This window comes from Cricetulus griseus, chromosome X (genome assembly GCF_003668045.3).
Source record: "Cricetulus griseus strain 17A/GY chromosome X, alternate assembly CriGri-PICRH-1.0, whole genome shotgun sequence".
Lineage (NCBI taxonomy): Eukaryota > Metazoa > Chordata > Mammalia > Rodentia > Cricetidae > Cricetulus > Cricetulus griseus.
The window spans coordinates 79,942,712-79,966,724 of record NC_048604.1 but is presented as its reverse complement, the minus strand read 5'-3'; positions in this window follow the sequence as shown (position 1 = coordinate 79,966,724).

The window sequence follows — 24,013 nt, the reverse complement described above, 5'->3', positions numbered from 1 at the left end:
AGAAATCTTGATGCATATTTCTAGGCCTTATGCCAAGAACACAGCCATTCAGGAGTTTCCATATTGGCAAGACTTGGACTCCACTGTTTGTCTCCCTAGCACTGTGAGCCTGTATAAATATCTACTTGGCACTACAGCCTTTTAGCTGCTACATTTTTTTCCTTGCTTTTTGGCCTCTAACTCCATTGATTTCTAAAGGGAAATTGAGTGCAGATGTTGAATTCTTTGATATTCTCAGATTCTAAAGTCTTGGCACCTGAAGTGTTGGCTGCATTTGCACCTCTGAAAGCCCATGTTTACCCTTCCAATCTAGTGAGAAGATTGCAAGCTGGAGGCTACTGCTTTTGATTTTGGTAGGGCTTCTAGATCCAATGAAGTTAAGTAAGGTCCTCTAGAGGAAAACTGCCAGAAAATGCATAACCATATTCCTTATATCTTTTTCTCTGAGTCTTGGTTATACTTGTACCTGAAATCCTTTTCATAATGTTTTAAATAATGTGTATCATACAACTAATATAGTTTTCTGAAAATAAATAAATTAGAGCAATATTTGATCCCGTCTAAAAACAACTAAAAGTGTTTCCTAAGCCATAGTCTCTCTTGTTTACTATACTTCTTCTTAGAATAGAAAACATACTGGAAACACATTGGTCATATTTATTCATATCAGATATGCAGGTTTTGTGTTGTTTTTAAATATTTTTATTAAAGAATTTTATTTTAAATTTAAAAAATAGTTCGTTATACAATACATACAGACCACAGTTTCCCCTCCTCGCTTCCCTCTTCCCTAGATCTACTCCCCCTCCATTTCCTTTCAGAAAAAATCAGGCCTCCAAGAGAAAACAGCCAAAAGAGCAAACAAAATACATTAAGTGAAGGAGAAAGCCCTCACACTGAGGCTTGGTAAGGTGTTCCAACAAGAGGAAAAGAGTTCTAAAAACAGGCAAAAGAGTCAGAGATACACCCCTTCCTACTGTTAGGGGGTCCCACAGAAACAACAAGATAATGGCCACAACATACAGACAAAGGACCTTCCGCATACCCAGGCAAGCCCGGTACTTACTGTTTCAGTCTCTGTAAGCCCATGTGTGGCATGCTTAGTTGATTTGATAGCCTGTGCCCTCTTGGTGTCCTCCATCCAATATGACTCCTACAAACTTTCCTCCTCCTTTTCCTTGGGGTTCCTCAACCTCTGAGGGGAGAGACCCGATGAAGACCTTTGTTTTAGACTGTGTGTCTGCATAATTTCTGACTATGTGACTCTCAATCCTTTGCCATCTTCTTAATAGAGGAAGCCACTCTGGTAACAACTGGAAAAGGCACTGATTTGTGAGTATAGCATGATATCATTAGGAATTACATCATTGACTTTTTTAGACCAGTCCTATTTGGTCAATCTGTTGGCTACCCAGTCTCTGGTTCCCAGCCATCCAGACAGTGTCAGGCATGTGCTCCCTCTCATGGAGTAGGCCTCAAGTTAAATCATGTATAGGTTAGTAACCATTGCCCCAGTACATCTTGCAGGCAGGACAGGTTATAGGTGAAAGGTTTTGTGGCTAGGTTGTGGTCCGCATTTCTCTTTTGGTAGCCTGCAGAGTACCTTCCTGCACAAAAAAAGACTAAAACATATGAGTGAAGGCTCCACACAGGCAACAGCCTGACCTCTCTATATTCAATGAGCTCTGTAGACGTTGTCTTCATCAATGTGGCCCCACTGTCAGTTTGTAGACAGCAACTCTCTATCCTAGAATCAGCCTGGGTTGTTTGGGTGATCTTCAGGCAACCCTCCCTTTACCAAAAACTCACTTGAATGTAGCCCAATCCTGCCACTGGGAGGCTTGCCTGGCTACAAGAGATGTGCAGTTCAGACACTGTTTCTCCTCTTACTAGGCGTCCTCACTAGGATCACCATCAGATTTTAGGTAGTTTTCACTATAGTAGGTTTCTATACCACCCCCAAACACCCCCTGAATTCTAGCCATTTCTCTCAGCACTCTCCCTCAAACTCATCTACCCCCACACCTTATCCCTTCTATTCCTGTACCCACAGGCCACCAGTCTGCCTACAAAATATAATCCCACTTCCCATTCCCATGGATATGCTTTTTGAAAAGTCCAGTGTGTATTTCTGGTTTCCTTATAAAAAAATCAGATGTCCATAGGTGTGTGGATTTATGTCTGTGTCTTCACTTTGATTCCATAAATTAGTGTGTCTGTTTTTATGCCAATACCATGAAGTTTTTATTAATATAGCTCTGTAGTACAACTTGAAATCAGGAATATTGGTAGGTCTGGAAGAGTTTTTTAATTGTACAGGATTATTTTTAGCTATCCTATGTTTATTGGTTTTCCATCTGAAGTTGAATATTGTTCTTTCAGAATTTGTAAAGTATTGTGGTGGAATTTTGATGGGAATTGCATTTAATTTGTATATTGCTTTTTTGTAGGGTGGCCATTTTCACTATGCTAATCCTACCAAACCATTCATGGGATCTTTCCATCATGTGATATCTTCTTCAATTTCCTTCTTCAAAGACTTGAAGTTATTGCCATACAGGTCTTTCACTTGCTTGGTTAAAGCTACAGCAAGATGTTTTAAATTATTTGACACTATTGTGAAGACTGTTGTTTCCATGATTTCTTTCTTACCCCATTTATCATTTGTATATAGGAAGACTACACATTTTTAGTTAATCTTATATTCAGCTACTTTGCTCAAAGTGTTTGTCAGCTGTAGGTGTTCCCTATTAGAATTTTTGGAGTGACTCATGTGTACTATCATATCATCTGCAAATAGTAACACATGGATTTTCCTATTTTTGTCCCCCTGTTATCTACAGTTGTCTTATTGCTCTAGCTAGAATGTCAAGTTCTATATTGAACAGATATGGCGAAAGTCAACAAACTTGTCTTGTTTCCAATTTTAGTGGAATTGTTTTGAGTTTTCTTGATTTTAGTTTGATGTTAGCTAAAGGGTTGCAGGTATTTGCCTTCATTATATTTAGATATGTCCCTTGTATTCCAAATATCTTCAGGACTTTTATCATGAAGCAGTGTTGTATTTTGTCAAAAAGGCCTTTTCAGCATCTAATGAAATAACCATGCTTTTTTGTTCCTTTCAGTTTGTTTATATGTTGCATTACATTGATTGATTTTCTGTGTTGAAACATCCCTGCATGTATGGCAAGAAATCTACTTGATCATGAAGGGTATTCTTTTTTATTTGTTTGCCAGTATTTTATTTGAATATTCTTCCATCTAGTTTCATGAAGGAAATTGGTCTGTAATTCTCATTCCTTGTTGAGATTTTTTTGTGTATCAGGGTAACTATGGTTTCATAAAAGTGAATTGGGCAATATTCCTTCTGTTTCCATTTGGTAGAATAATTTAGTAGTATTGGTGTTAACTCTTCCTTGAGAGTCTGGTAGAATTCTTTGCTAAAACTATCTGTCCCTGGGCTCTTTGTTTATTTACTTGTTTGTTTGGGAGACTTTAATGCTTTTAATGACTGCTTATATTTCACTAGAGGTCACTATTTAAATTGTTTATCTGATATTAATTTAACTTTATTAAGTAGTAGCTACTGAGAAAACTATTCACTTGTATTATATTTTTCCAATTTGGTGGAATATACACTTTTAAAGTTAGTTCTTGTGATTCTCTGGATTTTTTTGTTGCCTGTTATGTCACTCTTTTTTGATTTTTTAAAATGTCGATAGTCTGTCTCAATATTTTAGCTAGCTTTTTTGTGGTTTTTCGAGACATGGTTTCTCTGTGTAGCTTTGGCGCCTATCCTGGCACTCACTTTAGAGACCAGGCCGGCCTCGAACTCACAGAGATCCACCTGCCTCTGCCCCACTAGTGCTGGGATTAAAGGCATGTGCCACCAACGCCCAGCTTATTTTAGCTAGTTTTGATAGATTATGTCTGTTTTGTTCATATTCTTGAAGAACCAACTCTTGGTTTTTATTGTTTGTATTGTTCTCTTTGTTTCTATATTGATTTAAACCCTTAGTTTTATTAATTTTTGCCATCTACTCCTTTTGGGTTTGCTAACTTCTTTTTGTGCTACACCTTTTAGGTGTGCTATGAAGTTGATAGTGTGAGATCTCTGCAATTACATTATGTAGGAACTTAGTGGTATGAAGTTTTCTCTTGCATGGCTTTCATTGTATACTATAAATTTTGGTATGCTGTGCACTCATTATCATTCAAATCTACAAAGTCTTTCCTTTCTTCTTTTCTGTCTTGACCCATTTTCATTTAGTAGAGAGTTGTTCAGTGTCCAGGAGTTTGTAAACTTCCATTTGTTCTACTGTTGTTGATATCCAGTTTTATCCCTGATAGAATTCATGGATTTATTTCTATTTTCTTGTATCTATTAAGACTTCCTTGATGTCTTATTATACAGTCAATTTTGGAGAAAGTTTCATGAGTTGCTGAGAAGAGCATATATTCTTTTGTGTTTGTGTGAAATGTTCTTTAAATATCTGTTGGGGTAATTTGGTTCATAAAATTGTTAATTCCAGTATTTCCTCTATTTAGTTCTTGACAGGATGCCCTGTTCATTGGTGATAGTGTAGTCCTGATGTCTCTCACTGTCAGTGTCTAAAGCTCAATATGCAATTTAAGCTGTAGTGGTATTTATTCTAAAATTTTGAGTGTCCATGTGTTTGGGGCATAGACGTTGAGAATTGAAATGTCATCTTGGTGGATTATTCCTTTGATAAAAATGAAGTATCCTTCCCCATAACTCTTGATTAGTTTTGGTTTGAAGTTTATTTTGTTTGATATTAAAATGTCTACACCATCTTGCTTCTTAGTTCCATTTGTTTGGATATCTTCTTTTCAACCCTTTACCAAGAAATAATGTCTATATTTGTTATTGAGATGTATTTCTTAGATGCAGCAGAATGATATATTCTCTTTTTACATCCATTCCTTTAGTTTGTGTCTTTTTATTGGGTGACTGAGGCCACTGAAATGAGAGATATGAAGGACCAATAATTTTTTGTGTCCTACTATTTTTTACTGTTGTTTTTGGTGGTGCTGGTTGTGGTGTGTATGCATGTTCCCCTTTTCGGTTTTACTGGTGTGAGATTATTCATTTCCTGTGTTTTCAAGAATGTAGGTAACCTCCTTGGGTTGGAGTTTTCCTTCTAGTGCCTTCTGTAAGGTTGCATTTATGGACTAAGTTTGATTCCCAGGAATCTATATTGGGAAAGTAGACTAGGCCTCACCCAGAGAGGGAACTCATTTCCTAGAAGAGATTTCACAAGGTTCTAAAAACTTGTCATGCTACCTTTACAGCATGAGAATGAAACTCAGACCATGAAAGGAATATGGTGAGAGGAGCTACACTCCACTGATACTGCTTATATGTGCAAATTTTTGGCCTTATATTTAAACTTTAATCTCACCCCAGGACTCAGCACCATCATACAGACTTGGGGAGTTTACTGGATTTCATTGTCACTCTTCTAATTCTTTTTTCCTCTTTCCACTTTTAATTTAGCTCTTTTAAATGGCTTACCACAGATGGCTGGCCTGCTATGCTTGAGGTACAAATTGTGTAATCTCTTCTAGGAAGTTGTTATGTTTTCAGTATAATAAACTCAAAAAAGAGGAAGAAAACATGAAGATTTAGAAAAACAAGAGAGTTGTTGAGGAAAAGTGATTATTCTCCTTGAACAGGGGAGGTAAGGTTGATCCATGAAAGGTGGCTTCATCTGTAAAGGCAAAGGACTAGGGATTCCTTAAACATTGTTTCTTTGTTTTCAAGGAGTATAGATGTAAAGCTCAACATTGTTAGTAGCTTATTCTTCTAGAACATTATATATATATATATATATATATATATATATATATATATATATATGTTTTTAATCTGAAAATGACGACCGGGCATTATACTTTCAATCACCATTCTTGCTGAGTTATAAGACCTAGGCTAAGGAAGCTTGGAATTTCATTATTAATACTTTACTTTGGAAAACAAGCTATGTGGGAAATTACTCCTATTAAGTTGTTTGAATTTGCCTTCCTCCTTCTAAGTCTAATATGTGCAGAAATAACTACATGTTAATTACAACATGTTAATTAACTACAAGTTAACTACATATTATTGAAAATATACAGTCTTTGATGTTTGAAGTGTGACTATTCTTGAATTAAGACTTCTCAAGAACAGGCTGTTGCCTTTCTAATGCACCTTATAACTAGTTTTAAAGTGTACAGTAGCTCATAATAATATTACAAATTGGCCTAACTGTTCTGGAGAGAATGATTTTAACCACAGGACTCTTGGAGAAATGCTCATAAATAGATGATATTTAATGGAGTTAATGGAAACAGTCTAGATATAGGAATGAAGTAGAATTATAGAAAACTACAGTTCTCTCATAACTATGCCAATAACCTAAGAAGTTGAAAGGAGAAGGACATTAGAACAAGGATAAACAGTGCCAACTATTAAAAGTAAGTTTCCAAGTTATGTTGCCTATAGGATAAATGGAAACACCTGCAAGAGATAGAGTTGTACACAATGTAAAATGAATTGATCCAGCTTTGGCTGATGAGGTGACTGTGAGAACTCACACCCTACCAAATGTAAAATATAGCCACCAGAAACAGAACTGTGCATCACTCTGTAACAGCGAATGCTTCCAACTTGGCAAACTGATCTACCTGTAGGTGTGCCTTAGATAGAAAACTTCCTCTGCTTGCAACACTGCATATGCTTCTAACATTGGAACTCTGGAGCAAATAGGTAATACTTACTGGAGGGAAATCAGGAGGATGGGAGAGGAAAGAATCAAAGGAACAGACTGGTAATTATTGTAACCAGTTTTTAAAACTCAAAGGAACAAATCTGATAGTAAAACTATTCATGCAAACCATTGAAACTGTACAAATAAAAATGGCTCAGGCTATTTGGGGCCATTTGTTTGAAACAGGTGGTCAGTTTCTTCACTGTGCCAACATCACACATCCATTCCAGGTCATCTGACACATTAAGTAATGCTTCCTGCATCTAAGGTACAGAGTCTACCAACAAATACTAAAATATTTTCTGAAATCACAGACAAAACCAAAGGGAACATTGACAAATATCTTGGTTAATGTTTTGAAACTGCAGCATAATTTTTTCTTTAGTCCTTAAGACCATACCAAAAGCTACATATTTATAAAGGTAACTGCAAGAAAACAAGTGTGATCAGTTAAGGATGCATTGCATTATTTACATTTTCATTTTTTACATTTAATGACTTATGGAGTAAAATACTCCCAAGCTCTTCTGATGTTTTGTGTTTGAAGGTAATTTATATAGCATTACATCATTGAAATCAATAAAATTGAAAGAAAGCTAAATGAAGATACTTAGAAGCAAAATGATAAAATAAATAGTTATTAACCCTCTTAGTAGTAAGATTAATCATTGAATTCTATCCAGTAAACAATGTTCACAAATCTTGGTAATATAAAAAATGGCATAGAGATAAAAAGTTAGCAAGAGAGCTTGAACAGAGATAGCCTCATCTTTTGTAATAAAGAGTTGATCAATACTGTCTGACATGAAATATGATTTGAAAATATGCAGTGACTCTAACTTTTTAAAAGCCTCCACGATCTACTTCTTAAGCTTAAATAATTCATTTTAGGAAGGATCAGCTGAAGAAAAGAATCATTCTATATGAAACAGACTTTTGTATTGTTTTTGATTCACTTTCCTTCTTGAATAAATTAATAGAAAAACAGAAAAAAAGAGCTTCACTCAACTCTTGCTCTTGATCATTTTTATTGATTCAATCTTTCCCAGGTGTTTTTAGTTTACTTTTAAACAGGGATGATAGGTAAAACTGAATACAAATCCATGTGTAAGTTTTAAAGCTTAATAATGAATTTTGTTAGATAATTTAGATACATTGGTGGGCTATAATGATCATATTTGAGGAATTCAAAAGATACTAAAACCCAAAATTGAATAAATAATTGGTGATCATTAGTAAAATTCTGGTATCTATATGGATTTGTTATTTATGGTACACACTGCTAACAAAATCCAATATGAAAACACAAATAAGGGTTATTTCATATTTACCTCCACCTGTAAAAGTCAACTCCATTATATTTCAAATTGAAAACTTGCCCTGTTTTATTACCAACAGTAATAGAGGTCATTTCAGAACTCAGTAATATGTGGGAATATTTGAGTGAAATAAAAGTTAGAACACTCCTTTACCTTTTTTGATTTAGAATTCCATAAGAACTTTGAAAGTAAATTCAAAAAAGAAAAAAAACTAATCTCTGTGGATTGACCCAATTTCATTGCACTCCTGGAAATTCATTTGTTTGAAATCCCCAAAGCAACAGTGTTGGAGAATGGGACCATTTTGTTCCCACAGCCATGAAATAGTTTCTGCTATGTTTTGACTTAACTAGAAGGTCTTCATCAGTTGCCAGTTCATTTTATTTAAATGTATAGAGCCTTCAATAAGTAAATCTGTATTCATTATAAATAACCAGATCTTCTGTATTCTGTTATAAGAGTACAAATTAGACTAAGTCTATTTTAAGACAAAGAGCATCAAGGATAATTGTAGCATGGAGGTAGAAAGATTGTAAGAGCCAGAGGATAAGGGAATTTGAAATGAAATTGTGTCTCCTAGTAATGACAGAGCTACGAATGTCACCAACATGACTGGATAAATTTGAGGTGAGTAAGGATACCACCAAGGGACAAGCTAATGTGGATGAGGGAAAGCACATGAGTTCTCAGCCCTACTTAAAGAATTGATAGGAACTAAGGGTTACTGAGGGCCAGAGAAACTCTTCTCTAGAGAAAAGCACAGCAATTAATTATACAGTACCAATGTCAGTCCTAAAATCATATACCTGACTCGACATAACACAGAAACACCCATACATTCATGATTATTGTATTATTCACAGTGGCTAAAATATGGAGCTGTAACTGGCCTAGCAAAAATGAAGATGTTCAAAGAGATACATGTGTCTCTCAATTTGACTATCAGAATAGTGAAACAGTGGGTTCAAAGACATGAACATTTCTCCAGGAACTTTCAATCTGGAAGGATCAGAAAACCTCAGTCAGAGGGAGAACTTGTATTGAGAACAAAGACCAAAGAAAGATGGATCAGCAATGGTGAGGCTACACCTTGACTGCTTAGATGTGCATATCCTTTACCCACTATTTAAAATTTCATCTCTTTTTAGGACCCCTAAAGATAGGCGGGGTGTTACAATAAATCTTTCCACCAAAAGCCACCGAGCCCCACCGCCACATGTATGCTTTACGCAAATTGCCCGCCCAAGTTAGGGCCCAAATGAATACACAGAAACTTGTATTAGGTTCAAAGCTGCTTGGCCAATGACTAGGATTCCTTATCTGTTATCTCAGTCTTAACTATCATACATCTATATATTTTATAAGACGCCTTATTGGCGTCCCTCATTGATGGATCACATCGTGCCACTGGAGCAGGAGCAGAGGGGAAAAGAGGGAACTTTCCATTTCTCCTAGCTCAAATATGAGTCTCCTTGCTATGTCACTTCCTGCCTGGATCAGCACTTCTCTATTACATCTCCCAGAATCCCCTTTGACTCCTAGTCCCCTCTACTTGCTGTCTCATTGGCCAAACAGTATTTTATTTAACAATCAATAAGATAAACATACACAGTACATTCCCCATCAGAGGGGTTTGCTGGATCTCTTTGTCTTTTTACCCAAGATAGCCACACTGAATAAATCTTCCTAATCTGCTTTTTATTATTGATTTGAGTAATTCAGGATGAATGGTGGAGCAGCTTGTGATGCCCAGAATTGATAACAGTATCTAAATATTCATCAACAGAAGAGTAGATAAAGAAAATGAGAGTAGACATAGAGAATGGAATTCATTCAGACATGAAGAAAAATAAATTATGTCTTATTTTAGGAAAATAGAGAGAGGTCATTGTGACAATTGAAGTAAATGAGAATCAGAAAGTCAAAGGCCACTATTTTTATTTTGTGTATATATAATTCATATGTACATGACATGATAGTAGAAGCAATAATATCTAGGAAGAGGAAGGGGGCTAGTTAGAAGAGAAAGAGTGGAGTAAAAACAGGATATAGGGAGGTGACCATGACCAAAATACATAATGTACCTGAAATTGTATTTGGGAAATCTACCAGTATGCAAAGTTAGTATATGCCAACACAGCTTATGAAATAATTCAGTAATATTCTAGTGGACATTACATAGACAATGTTAATTTAAACATGCATATTTTGTTCACATTATATGACATAACTTCCTTTCAACTCCTGACATGAATCAAACCTTCACATCTCTCACCTATCATTGGTAATACAGTTTTATACTTCTGCCCATGATGACATATATCATTCATCATTGTGTTATCTCCTTTTCTCTGGTGCCCGGTCTTGTGATTTGCTTTTCCAATGGAATTGAAATTGTGACAAAATCAAAATCTTGATATTTACATTCATTTACATTCAAGCATATCCTGCTCTACTGCTCATTTACGGAAGCCATATTTCATGCTTTGATGAAACTTAAGAGAGATCAGTGAATTAGAAAAACTGAAGCTATCTGTAACGTATTGCTACCTGCCTCTATCTTTGTGACTACAAGAAATACCTTATGCGAATATCAACTATTTGCTTTTTATTACATTTTGTAGGAATCACAGAGGTACTTGTCTTCACAAATAAGCACTAAGGGAACCATGGATGTTAAACACATGGTTTTCTTTTTTCAAATGATGGAATACATAACCTGCTATCTGCCCATAAGGCCAGGAGCAGATGTGGTGAGGTAGCCTAATGACCTTTTCTATTTGGTTGACTAAGGTGACACTAAATTCTTTCTCAGACCCTTATTGAGAACTTCTCAATTTATAGAACCTATCTTTATAGAAGCTGTTACATGTACTTTGTAAAGAGCTTCAATATAGGCACATCTTAAGTTTCATTGTACACACATTATTGAGTTCATCAGCACCAGAAAAAATTTTCAGTAAATTGTGCTGTGCCTAAAATATTCTACCAACAGTCATACTACTCAAGTTTGAACCAACACTGGCTGCTTATGTATATTGAATCAAATAATCTTCTTGTTTCCTACAAATTGTTATTGTGCTAGTGGTGGTTGACAAAGACATGCCTGCAACATTTTAATTTTTCTTACCATGCAAGTGATAAGTATAGGAAGCAATGCATGTGTTAGCGATTGTGCAATATAAATATAATTGAAGAGTGTTATATCTAATAAATATGTATGTTTTTGTCCTTTTTTAAAGTTGTGTCACAAGCTTTATTTTTTTTTTACAAATAATACCTAAATCTTTACTATAAGCACTTTTGAATCAACTAATAGTTTTCCATTTCAAACGTCTTCAATTATTTCTAAGCATTTAATATTGTCAACAAATATCTTATTTTGTGATTTAAGTGACATTTCTCTCAATATTAATACAGTTTTGTGCAACTTATATTTTTATCTTTACAACATAAATACCATTTATCAAGTTTTTACTGTTCACCTGTAAGATGTTTCTTTTAGGAATATATTCATCAATTGTTTTTGTAAGTGTGTTCTCCAATAATTCCTAAAGGCAGTTACTAATAAATTTTAAGGGTCACTAAGGTATTGTGAAAATAAGTAGTTTCAGGCTATTTCTTCTTCATGAAACTTGGTTGTGTTGTTTGAAAGGATGTTATTCAGACAATATCCAATATTTGAGTGCTTTCCTAAAGTGTAGATTTTCTTTCTAGTATGGTCTTATGAACCAGCCATGTTAATAATCAGCTGAGACCAGACATTTGAATTGGAATCTAGACCTAATAAATAAAAATCTGTATTCAAACAGAAATTTATTTAAAATTTGCATACATTTGAATCACAAAAATATCTAACAATAAGCTAAACAGACTATTGACATCCATGTCAAAGTTGGTCTACTATCTGAATTCATAAATAAAGAATTATTAGTAAGGGGCTAAAACTAGTAGCAAACAGGAACATTCTTGTACAACAATAGCATACATATCTGCCATAAAGCTCAAAGTAGACCACAAGTTTACTATCTATAACTTTACTACAATTTTTGGCTCACTATTACAATATATACAATAGTAACTATTGAAGATTCATGTACTGAAGACTTGGTCCTTAATGCAGCAATGCTCAAGGGCGGGAGTATGAAAGGTAATTGGAATTAAAGGATTCTAGTTTCATCAACTGATTAATCCATCAAAATGATGCTTCATTGGAGAGAGTTGCTGGGAGTATTCTGTTGCTAGGTATATTTTTATATTAGCCCCTGATTTTCTCTGTTTGCTGGCTTTTTTGAAGTCAACAACTTTCTTTGTAATGAGTAGTTTTCCTCTGCCACATGTTCCTGTAATCTTGATATTTCTGTTGCACTGGAGGCCTAGAAGCATTTCACCATTATCTCTGATATCATTAGCCAAAACAAATCTTTGCTATACTAAGTCAAATTTATCAGATATCCTTACATTGTAATGAAAGCTAACACACTATTATTTGATCTACAACATGATTATATAATATTTTTGAGAGATAATATTTTGGGGAAATGCATCATATATTAAAATCAGGTGTTAGCTGCACGATGAAAATTTTAATATCTTTGGCTTTCATTACTATTATTTTGAGAATAGTGAAAACAATATCAGGTTTGTGAACAAGTACATGTTTCTATATAAAATCAGTTATATAATAAGATTCAAAATTCATTGCTCTATTTTACTATCTTATATAGAATATAGAAAACAAGAGTACATGGAGTCATGTTGGATAGAACAAGCCTCTGCATACTACAGCTTAATAGTAGATAGAATGCATTAGCCAATTACTTATCTATAAATATTTGATTCTCAAATATTAAAAATAAGCATTCACAATGCAGAGTCGGGGAAGAAGAGAGGAGAGCAAGAAAAGAGATACCATAATAGAGGGGGCCATTGTAGGTTTAAAAAGAAATTTGGCACCAGGGAAATGTCCAGAGGCCTACAATGATGACCCCAAATGAGAATCTAAGCAATAGAGCAGAGACTACCTTAAAGCCCTTCCTTGATAATGAGATTGATGATTACCTTATATGCCATCCTAGAGCCTTCATCCAGTAGCTGATGGAAGCAGAGGCAGACACTCTCAGCTAAACACTGAGCTGAACTACTGGAAGATGGTTGCAGAGAGAGAGGAGTGATGAGCAAAGGGGTCAAGACCAGTCTGGAGAAACCCACAGAAATAGCTGACCTGAACAATTGGGAGCTCATGGACACCAGACTGATAGCTGGGAGACCAGCATAGGACTGACCGAAGCCCCCTAAATGTGGGAGTCATTTAGGAAGCCTGGGAAATCTCTAGGACCTGTGTCAGTAGATAAGTATTTATCTCTAATGTACGAATGGACTTCAGGAGCGCATTCCACATAGAGGGATATTCTCTCAGCCTACACACATGGGGGACGGCCTAGGTCCTGCTCTAAATTATATGACAGTCTTTGAAGATCCCCTATGGAAGGCCTCACCCTCCTTGGGGAGCAGAAAGGGTATGGGATAGGGATCCGGTGGGGTGCATGGGAGGAGAGGAGGGAGAGGGAACTGGGATTGGTATGTAAAACAAGATTGTTTCTAATTTAAATTTAAAAATAAAAGTAAAAAAGCATTCATAAATTTAATAGGCATGACCCTAATAATTAGCCACCCTCAATTTCAATGAATTAATACATTGATTAAATCATTCCAAGAAAATCAATGAATGTTTAAAGCAAAAGTTTGTAATTTAATGAAAATATGTGGGAGGTTCAGGAACAGCACATTGTAGACTGATAGAAAAAAGCAAATTGTGATTAAAATATGTATTTCTTAGAGCTCAAGTTGACAGAATGCTAGGTGTTTAGACTGCAGTAACCTCATTCATAGCACTATGCTGTTGGATTATTAGCCATATGGTGAGAACTAAGTTTAAAGGAACTTTATGTTGCAATGTATTTGTGCTGAGTTGTATCTTTATAAATGGTCAATAGGGTGAAAGTTGGGTGGTACAACTCAGAGTATGTTTTATGTATATAACACTAATAGTTGCATGACTTATGGGTAATTGAAAGGTCAAAGAAAGAAATCTCGAGATTGTCTCTTTAAAGAAAGCAGTTCAACAAATGGTGAGACTTATTTAAAAATCAAGGAAACACTAGTAGAAATTAAGGAAAGTGAAAGCAAGTAGACTATTAAACATTAACTAGTCAGAAAAAATCATATTTAAATCTGACTACAGATTTCTAACCCTTGTTCAGACAGAAAAAATTTGGAAGTCAATGTGAAAATCACAAATTATGTGGTCCAATACATAGGGTGGTTTTCTCAAACTTTAGTTCCCTTATAACTTCCTTCAGTGTCTTTTTAAAAAAATCAGACTCATGGCATCCACCCTAATCATTTCTGACTCAGAAGGTCTGAAATCGGGTCGAAGAACCCCAATTTCTAAGTGATTTGTTAGGAATGCTGCTGCTATTGTCTGAGGACCAACTTTGAAAAACACTATCAGCTTTATACCTTTTTTTATGAAGAATAGAGGTACCCTAACTCTACATTTATTTTTCTGAATATTTTAAATTCTCAGAATTCTGATGTAAAGACCAGAAATGCTACAGATATTTAAAAATACACACAATCTCCTAGGAGAATGAGAAGGGGTGATGAAGATGGGTGAGGAGGACATGAGGGAGCAAAAAGGTTGAGTCGGGGGAAGAATAGAAGAAAACAAGAAAGGAGATACCATAATAGAGGGAGACATTTTAGGATTACAGAGAAATCAGGCAGTAGGGAAAGGTCTGTAGATCTACAAAGATGACACCAGTTAACAATCTAAGCAATAGAGGAGAGGCTACCTTAAATGTCCTCTCTTGATAATGAGATTGATGACTGTCTTATATGCCATCCTATAGCCTTCATCCAGCAGCTTGTGGAAGTAGAAGCAGATACGCACAACTAATCCCTGAACTGAACTGGAAGCCAGCTGTAGAGAGGAACGAGTGATGAGCAAAGGTGTCCAGACCAGGCTGGTGAAACCCACAGAAACAGCTCACCTGAACAACGGGGAGCACTTGTTCCCCAGACTGATAGCTGGGATACCAACATGGGACTGATTGAGACCCCAGGAATGTGGGTTACAGTGAGGAGACCTCGAAATTCTACAGGACCTTCTGTAGTAGCTCAGTACTTATCCCTAGAATAGTTGTGGACTTTGGGAGCCCATTCCACATAGAGAGATACTCCCTGAGCCAAGACACATGGGAGTGGGCCTGGGCACTATCCCAAAGGATATGATAGGCTCTGATAACCCCCTATGGAAGGCCTCACCCTCCCTGGGGAGCAGAAAGGATATGTGATAGGTAGGGTTTTAGTGGGGGGGGAGGTGGTAGGGGAGGAGGGGAGGGAGAGGGAATTGGGATTGACATGTAAACCAATCTTGTTTCTAATTCAAATAAGAAGAAACATTGGGAAAATGGACACAAATTTGTAAACACACTTTGGTTCACAGATGCTATAAAGTAATTATTTAAAAAGAGATTTTTGGATCATGAGTTAACATTAGCTGATGTGACCTCACTGTACAATCCATGTGTTATTAGAATTCACATTCAAAGAGATGAGGCAAATTGTCATCCTGTCCAAGTGAAGTTTCCAAAATAGAAAATAGTTTCCAGACTACTTTTTAATCAGGGTTGCAATCTAATTACTTGGGGATAACTTAATCTGTACCAATCATTTTAAATAATGAGAAAATTAATGTTCAGTATTTTGAATGCTTAGTGTGAAAATATACTACTTTTATTTATTTATTCAGTGTGAGAATTAGGTAAGTGATATGATCAAGCTTTAAAAACCATGCAATCATCTAGCATGATACTAAAATTTGCATGATCAACATATTCCTACTGTTATCAAATGGAAAAAGCTATGTTTATAACATGTATTGAAAAATCAGAATGATCTTACACATAAAACTAAAATCCCTTTTTGAAAAATATGTCTCTAAATATCACTGTTTATAACAAAACCTGAAGAAATCAGTGACACATATAAAGTATGAAAGTGGCTGATTAAGCTTTAATTAAATTTTGGTAGTTTTGTTTAACTAAGATTTTGTAATAAATCATTCTACACGAAAATGTGTGTTGTCCCTGAATCAAAAATAATAATCCAAGATGAAGTTCAGAAGGAAAATGTATGAAATAAAGCAAAGCCAAAAATTTTAGAAGTATAAAACTTTATATTCTATTTCTAAAAAGAATTTCTCATGATGCTAGTAGAATGGGTAAGCTTGAAAATTTATAATACTTAAGTCTGGAGACTAGTATCTTATATTCACTTTTCCCTAGGTAAGTGTGTTTTTGAGATAAAATCTCATTATATAGCCTTGCCTGGTTTGGAATTTACCATGTAGACTAAGCGAAGATCAAACTCACAGGTATCTGCTGAGCTGTGGGTAATATTTTAATTGAGTAATCTATATCTGAATAGAAACTAGCAAAATATTTAATTATACTCACAGAAAATATAAATAGTCACCCTTAAGTGATATCTATTACATTTTATATTAGGGTAATTATTAAAGTACACACTTGGAATTCAAATGAATGAGGTTTGTTTCAGCTAAATACATGATGATTTTAACCTCTCTAATAATACTTTATATCATTGATGAGAAAATTAAGTGATATAACTAAGAGAACATATAATGAGTATTTGATAAATAATAAAATTTTAGAATGCAGAATAATTAGAGTTGTACTGTACATTAGTATTACACAATTTTATAAGATAATGGTGATAAAATATGGGATGGCACTGAGAAATGCTATATTGCTCTTCAATAATTATTGCTTTACCTAAGGCACTATTATTAGATAAAGTATTCTGTTGTAATTTAGAAGCATTAGCACACTACTGAATTTCATAAAAAATATATTTAAGATGTTAAATTAATCCATACAACAAAAGACTTTGCACAAAAATGTGTAAATGTGGGCAAAAGCATTATCTCAGTAGCTTAATCTCAATTTTTGAAAAACCAAAATATCAACGCCTATGCCTAAGTTGTGAAGTTCTCAAAATATAATTCTGGGAAAATTATTTTTACAAATATTTAAATAATATTCATTTCAAATTTATTTATTTGAAATAAGACTAGAAACACTATATAAAGAACACTTCACAAGTCACTTTACATATTGAAATGGACAATACTAAATATTTCAGCCATGAATACTTAAATATAATAATGATAGTTGCTTGAGTATTATAATCATGAGCAAGATAACAGTATTTGAAAAGAAGTAGTTCAAACCAACAAACACATAAGTACATACCACTATGGTTACTGATGGAAAAATTATTATTCATAAAGCCCCTGTAAAAACTTCTTCAAGTATATCTGATGGGCAGCTAAGAGAAACTGCAAGAGCCTATATAAGTGGTTATCAACCTTTCTCCTTCTATTACCTTTTAATATATTTCCTCATGTTATGACTCCCAACCATAAAATTATTTCATTGCTGCTTTAAAGTATAATTTTGCTACTGTTATAAATCATAATGTAAATATCTGTGATTTCCAATCATCTTAGGCTGTCCCTGTGAAAGAGTTGTTCAACCCTCACATGACCCACAGTTTTAGATCTACTAGTCCATATTGTTGTGGACATCTCAGGGAGGCCTTCCAACTCTTAAGTGAGTATATCTGGCTTTGGAATTTTTGTGTAGGAATCCCTCTTCCTTTTAGGAATAACATTATTTAACTATGCTGGATATTGTGATTCTAACTCTTTGATTCCGTGACTTATTGACTTATAAAATAGGAGAATTGCATATCACTTTTCATACACTCACAGTTTATGTTACCAACCCCAGTTCTCTTTTCTCTTGTACACACAGATATCCTCTGTACTTAATCCTTTCTACCAAGATACTGAAATCAATTTTGAACTGAGTTCAAGTTCACTCCCTCACAGTTCTCGGAGGTGCTATGCATGAATCTGATGAAGAAAATACATCAATTTTCTTACTTAGTTATGAAGTATAGTAACAACCTTCCAGGCAAAGATATGCCCACTGTTACAATAATGGCACAGTTGTTAGAGGGTACCAAACCACATTCTTCCTGTATATGAGGCCCACACCACACGAAGGAATTCATGACTTGTACAATAAACTCATCAAAACTCATGGCTGCGGAAGTCTTAGTTAGGTCTTAGCTGAGGAATGTATTACTGTTGTTTAGACAAATTGACATAGTTTTAAACTGCCTTCAAAATATTTATATTTATGCCCATATCAAATGCTACTCCTATTGTTACTCAGAAAAGCTTCACTTTACAGTGAATATAGTCTCATGGCTGAGAATAAGTGAGAGTTGCACATAATAAACCTTGAAGTATTTATATCATCCCCTATAACGCTTGGGGAATAACACAGAAGAGGGGGTGGAAAGAAGAATCTTGCCAACAGTCATTCTTGGATCTGGGAGAGACTCACTGAGTCCTACAATTTCCTGCTGAAGTAATTGGCTGGTGATGGGTCGGGGAAGAAGTTTTCAGGTTTCAGGTACTCATAATCCCACTAGGATCTAATGGTTAGTTCCAAATCCATGATAACAGATGAATCTGGTTCAACTTAGTAAGTCAAAACAAAAATACATATGTGGGAAAGGGAGTTTCTGGGAGTCTAGGGATGCACAGATTTGGCAGGGATTGAGGGAGATAAAGAATCAAGGAATGATTGTAACTATAATGCACTATGTATATGTTTGAATAAGTCAAAGAAAATGTAATTAAAGATATTTTAAGAAAACTTGCTCATTTACTGAAGAATTTTAGTGCTGTTACAAGCATGTTATAATGCATATAAAAAGAATAAAAATTGTGATGGTTTGCTTTGGGAAGTCAAATATGAAGGCACAGACTTCAATAAAGTGAAACTCTAAAGGCCTTTACAATTTACAATTCAGCAATAGCAAATCTACAAATATGACCAGCATATCATTGAAATACTGATAATTAAAACTATGCAAAGCAAAAATTAAATAAAAAAATAAATATAATTCAAATATGCATCACTGGGAATGGAGAGAGAGAGAGAGAGAGAGAGAGAGAGAGAGAGAGAGGTAGTTCAAGGGTTAAGATCATTTGTTGATCTCCTAAAGATCTAGATGATGGATTCACAACCAACTGTAATTCCAGTTCAAAAACATTTGAAGCCACTTTCTGGCTTTCATGAGTATTTCATACATGTGATATGCATACATGCAACCAAAACACCATACATATAAAATGATAAATGAATCTCTTTAAAACTGAAAACAAATTTTGATATAGAAAAAAGATACTACTGGAGTAGGTCATAGATAATTTCATGTATGTACTACAGAAGCTGACTAATTTTCATGATCATTAAATAGAGATGTCTTCTTTCATTGTGAATAGCTAATTGGAAAATTCTTTTCTCTTGTAGACCGGATTTTCCTTAGAAAATTGTGACCAAATTTATTTTCTACAAGGGACCTCTCTTTGTGAAAATCTTCTGGTATTCAATTATACTAATATGAGAATTCCCTATTAAATTTATTGTGTTCTATGGCATGTTTTTATGCTATCTGGAGTATGGGGAATTCCATTATACAGGCATCTATGTACAGAACCACAAATCTAATGGAAAAAACACTAGGGATTGAACAGTAATAATATTCATACATCTTTTTACACTCCTATGTACATATTTATTTTGAAACAATAGAATCAGGCAAAAGCAGTTTAATTCCTTAAAAGATCATCAACTTCTAATAAAATTACTAAGGTATTGTTAAACTGCAATATTTATTAATGCCATATAGCATTCCCAAAGACATATCTGATTTTATTCTGAAAAGTCTATCAAATTCTTAAAAATGCATTATAAAGTACATTACTATTTACAGAAACATGTAAGGAGGTACCTTTAAGGTTACAATTTTTGGATCCAATAGACATGAATATATATATGCATGTGTGTGTTTGTAATTTTGCATGGTAGAAAACATTGAGAACATTTTTGAAAGTGTCATTTAATAGGCAATGTGATGGAAATACTAGTTTATTTTTAAAAAGCCTTAGTTTAATGGAAATGTAAATATAAGAACTTCATTACCTTTCAAATTCAAAGCCAAAGCCAAATCTCCAACCAAAATCAATTGACCATTTATGTATTTTGTAATATTGGAGGAACTTTTATAGCAGCAACTGCCTTAGGCCCAGAAGCTTGCTGAGCTTAGTAGATTCCTCTTATTCTTAGCCAAAGTGAGTTTTTAATAGGGGGCAGAAAAAGTACACAATGGAATACTTGGATAGCTACTCTGTGTGCAATTGAAAATGTTCTAATTTCTTTTCCACAATTCAGCTTTCCATGTTACAAAAACATGAACTTGAGTTTCCAAGATTTCAACATTTAATATAGTGTTTGAGGCTGTACCTTACATGATCAGTATTAGTACCATGTAAATGTCTGTACCCTCTCAAAATTCGTATTTTGAGACCTTAATAGAGCATTTGTGACCTGATTAGATTATCTGAAATTTGTGCTTATGATGAGATTCATTCTCATTTTTTAAATTTATTTGAATTAGAAACAAGATTGTTTTACATGTCAATCCCTGTTCCCTCTCCCTCCCCCCTCCCCTGCACCCCATTAACACCCTACCTATCCAATACCATTTCTGCCACCCAGGGATGGTGAGGCCTTCCATGAGGGGGTTTTCAGGGTCTGTCATTTCCTTTGGGATAGGGCCTAGGCCCTCAACTGTGTGTCCAGGCTGAAGGAGTATCCCTCTATGGGAAATGGGATCCCAAAGTCCATTCCTATGCTAGGGATAAGTACTGATCTACTACAAGAGGCCCCATAGATTTATGAGCCCTCCTAACTGACACTGAGATTCACGCTCTTAAATGAAGAGATGAGACTGTTTTCTCTGTTTCTCTGATTCAAGGAGAAGGCAAGAAAGCATGAGTAAATCAAGACTTAGGCTTTCATGACACATGTTCTGCTGATCCCTTGATCATTTGCAAGTCTCCAAAAGTATGAGCAACAAATGTTTGATGCTTACAACACATGATCTGATATTTTAATGTTTAAACCCAAGTGGACTAGAATATCATGTATAATATTCTGAGGAATTTTGAGGAAAGGGAATCAAAACAACTTTCCATCAATATTTCTTGAAATAGATCTAAGAAACCTTTGGCACCAATTAGTGGGGGGAAAAGGATACTCAAGACAGCATTTAAATGCCTGATAGGGAATCATCCAACTGTAGTAAATGGGAAATGCTCTACCTCATGTGCAAATACTCTATCCAAATGTCTTTAAAAATGACACACATAATAATAATTCAAATAAGATAGTCTAGTGTCTAAAACTAAGCCCCCAAATAAGAGTTTTGATATAATCAAACCTAGTGAATTTCCAAAATACAACTTTCCTGAGAGTTTTGTAACAATAACTTTTTGTCTTTAGACATAGTCATGCATATTTATAAAGCATCAATTGCAGTACTATACTACTCAACCCTCATATCTAAAATAAATATATTTGTTTTGATGACATTTTAAAGTTGTTCACTGTACATGACATCTATTTAGCTTTCTCACATTACCTCAGGTAATCCTCACAGCATAAATATGTGTGCATTAACAATTTTATGTTATTAAGAATTATTTAGATCTTAAGAATGGCAGTGGGATTAGCTAAAGTTTAATAACTAAATAAGATATGCAAGATCTGCAATTAAGTTTTTTTTCTTACTTCCAGTTCCCGAGATGAAATAGTACATTGCTTTCCAAGGTTTAGTAAAAGAATACAACTAAAGTATTTTTAACATGCCATTTTCCTTTATTTTCTATGCACATATATGCATGCCATGGTGTGTAGATGTCAAAGGACAACATCCATGAAACAGTTATTTCCTTCTATAATGTGAGTCCTGCAGATTGAACTCAGATCATCAGGCTTAGCTGCAGCCTGCTTTGCTCATTGAGCCATCTTACCAGGTATAACTAATACATACACAAGGGCCTATGAACCACCAGATAAAGGTTATGTATAAATAATAATTCTATTGAGTGATTTTACACAATAAATATGTTTAAAATTCTATGTAATATAAAAACATGCACATACATATATAATACAATTATCCACACTTTTAATATTATTGGGTAATAAACTCAAACGAATAGGTATAGAGATGTTAAGCATGAAATAATTTGGTATCACTAATATAAAATAAATGAAACTTTCTGAGTGGTCAATTAAAGTTTTTATTTTATTTTAATTTCAAGGGTAATTAAAAAGCTTTTCCATATTAGAAGACTTTTTATAGTTACATATCTCAGCATTTTCTTTTAAATTTAAATTAGAAACAAGCTTCATTTACATATCAATCCCAGTTCCCTCTCCCTTCCCTCTTCCCTTGTCCCCCACCAAACCCCTATTGCCAACCCTTTCTGCTCCCCAGTGTTGGTGAGGCGTTCCATGGGGATCTTCAAAGTCTGTCACATCATTTGGAGCAGGGCCTAGATCTTCCCCTGTGTGTCTAGGCTGAGAGAGTATCCCTCTAGGTGGAATGAGCTCCCAAAGTCCATTTGTGTATTAGGGGCAAATACTGATCCACTACCAGTGGCCCAAAGATTGCCCAGACCTCCAAACTGGCCTCCTCATTCAGGGGGTCTAGAGCAGTCCTATACTGTTTTCTCAGCTATCAGTCTGGGGTCCAAGAGCAACTCGTTATTCAGGTCAGCTGTTTCTGTGGGTTTCTCCAACTTGGTCTTGACTCCTTTGTTCATCACTCCTCCCTCTCTGCAACTGGACTCCAGAGTTCAGCTCAGTGTTTAGCTCTGTGTCTCTGCTTCTGCTTCCATCAGCTACTGGATGAAGGCTGTAGGATGGCATTATAAAGTAATCATCAATCTCATTATCGGAGAAGGGCATTTAAGGTAGCCTCTCGACTATTGCTTAGATGGTTAGTTGGGGTCAACCTTGTAGATCTCTGGACACTTCCCTAGTGCCAGAATTCCCCTTAATCCTATAATGGCTCCCTCTATTATGGTATCTCACTATTCTTCCCCTGACTAGATCTTCCTGCTCCCTCATGTCATCCTCTTCCCTCCTGGTCTCCCTTCTCTTTCTTCTAAATCCCTCTTCCCTCCCAGATATTCATAAATTTTAAATTAAAATTCAATTTTACTTCAATAAAACCCAATTTTTAGCCAACTATTATAATATTGCTTTGGCTGGCCTGCAACTTGCAATCTTCTGCATCTATTTCCTGAGTGTTAGGTAAATGTAGACTGTCTTAAATCAAAATTACTTTCTCATTTTTCTTTTATCAACATTTCCCTTACATCCTTCTCATTCCAGTCAGACTCCTTAGATTTTAATTTGAATTTACCTATATATTTGTGACTAACAAGTTTAAAATGCTACTTTATTTATCCTGTTTAGACAATTGAATATAGCTTTATTGATATTTAGGCTTCCCTAATGTCTTCTCTATGATTGTTTGAACCTTGCGTATTTGAAGAATAACATTCTAACACCTGTGAACACAGAAAAATAAAATACCCAAGAAATTTCTCTCATGATGCACATTATCATATTATATAAATCATGAATCTGGACATTTTAATCTGGAGCAAGTTTAATAATGTCCCAAGGCTTATATAAAGGCATGTCTCCTCTTGGACCACAATGCATTTTTTAAATTGAATTCATGTTTAATAATTACAGGCACCGTGTCCCCCTTTCCCCTGCCCAGGCAGCAGCAGGGGTGGTGCAGGGGCTGGGGCATGTGCCCCCAGCAGCGAGGACAGCAGTCCCAAGAATGATTTCAGAAAATAAGAAAGGACCCTAGAGGCAGGCAGTA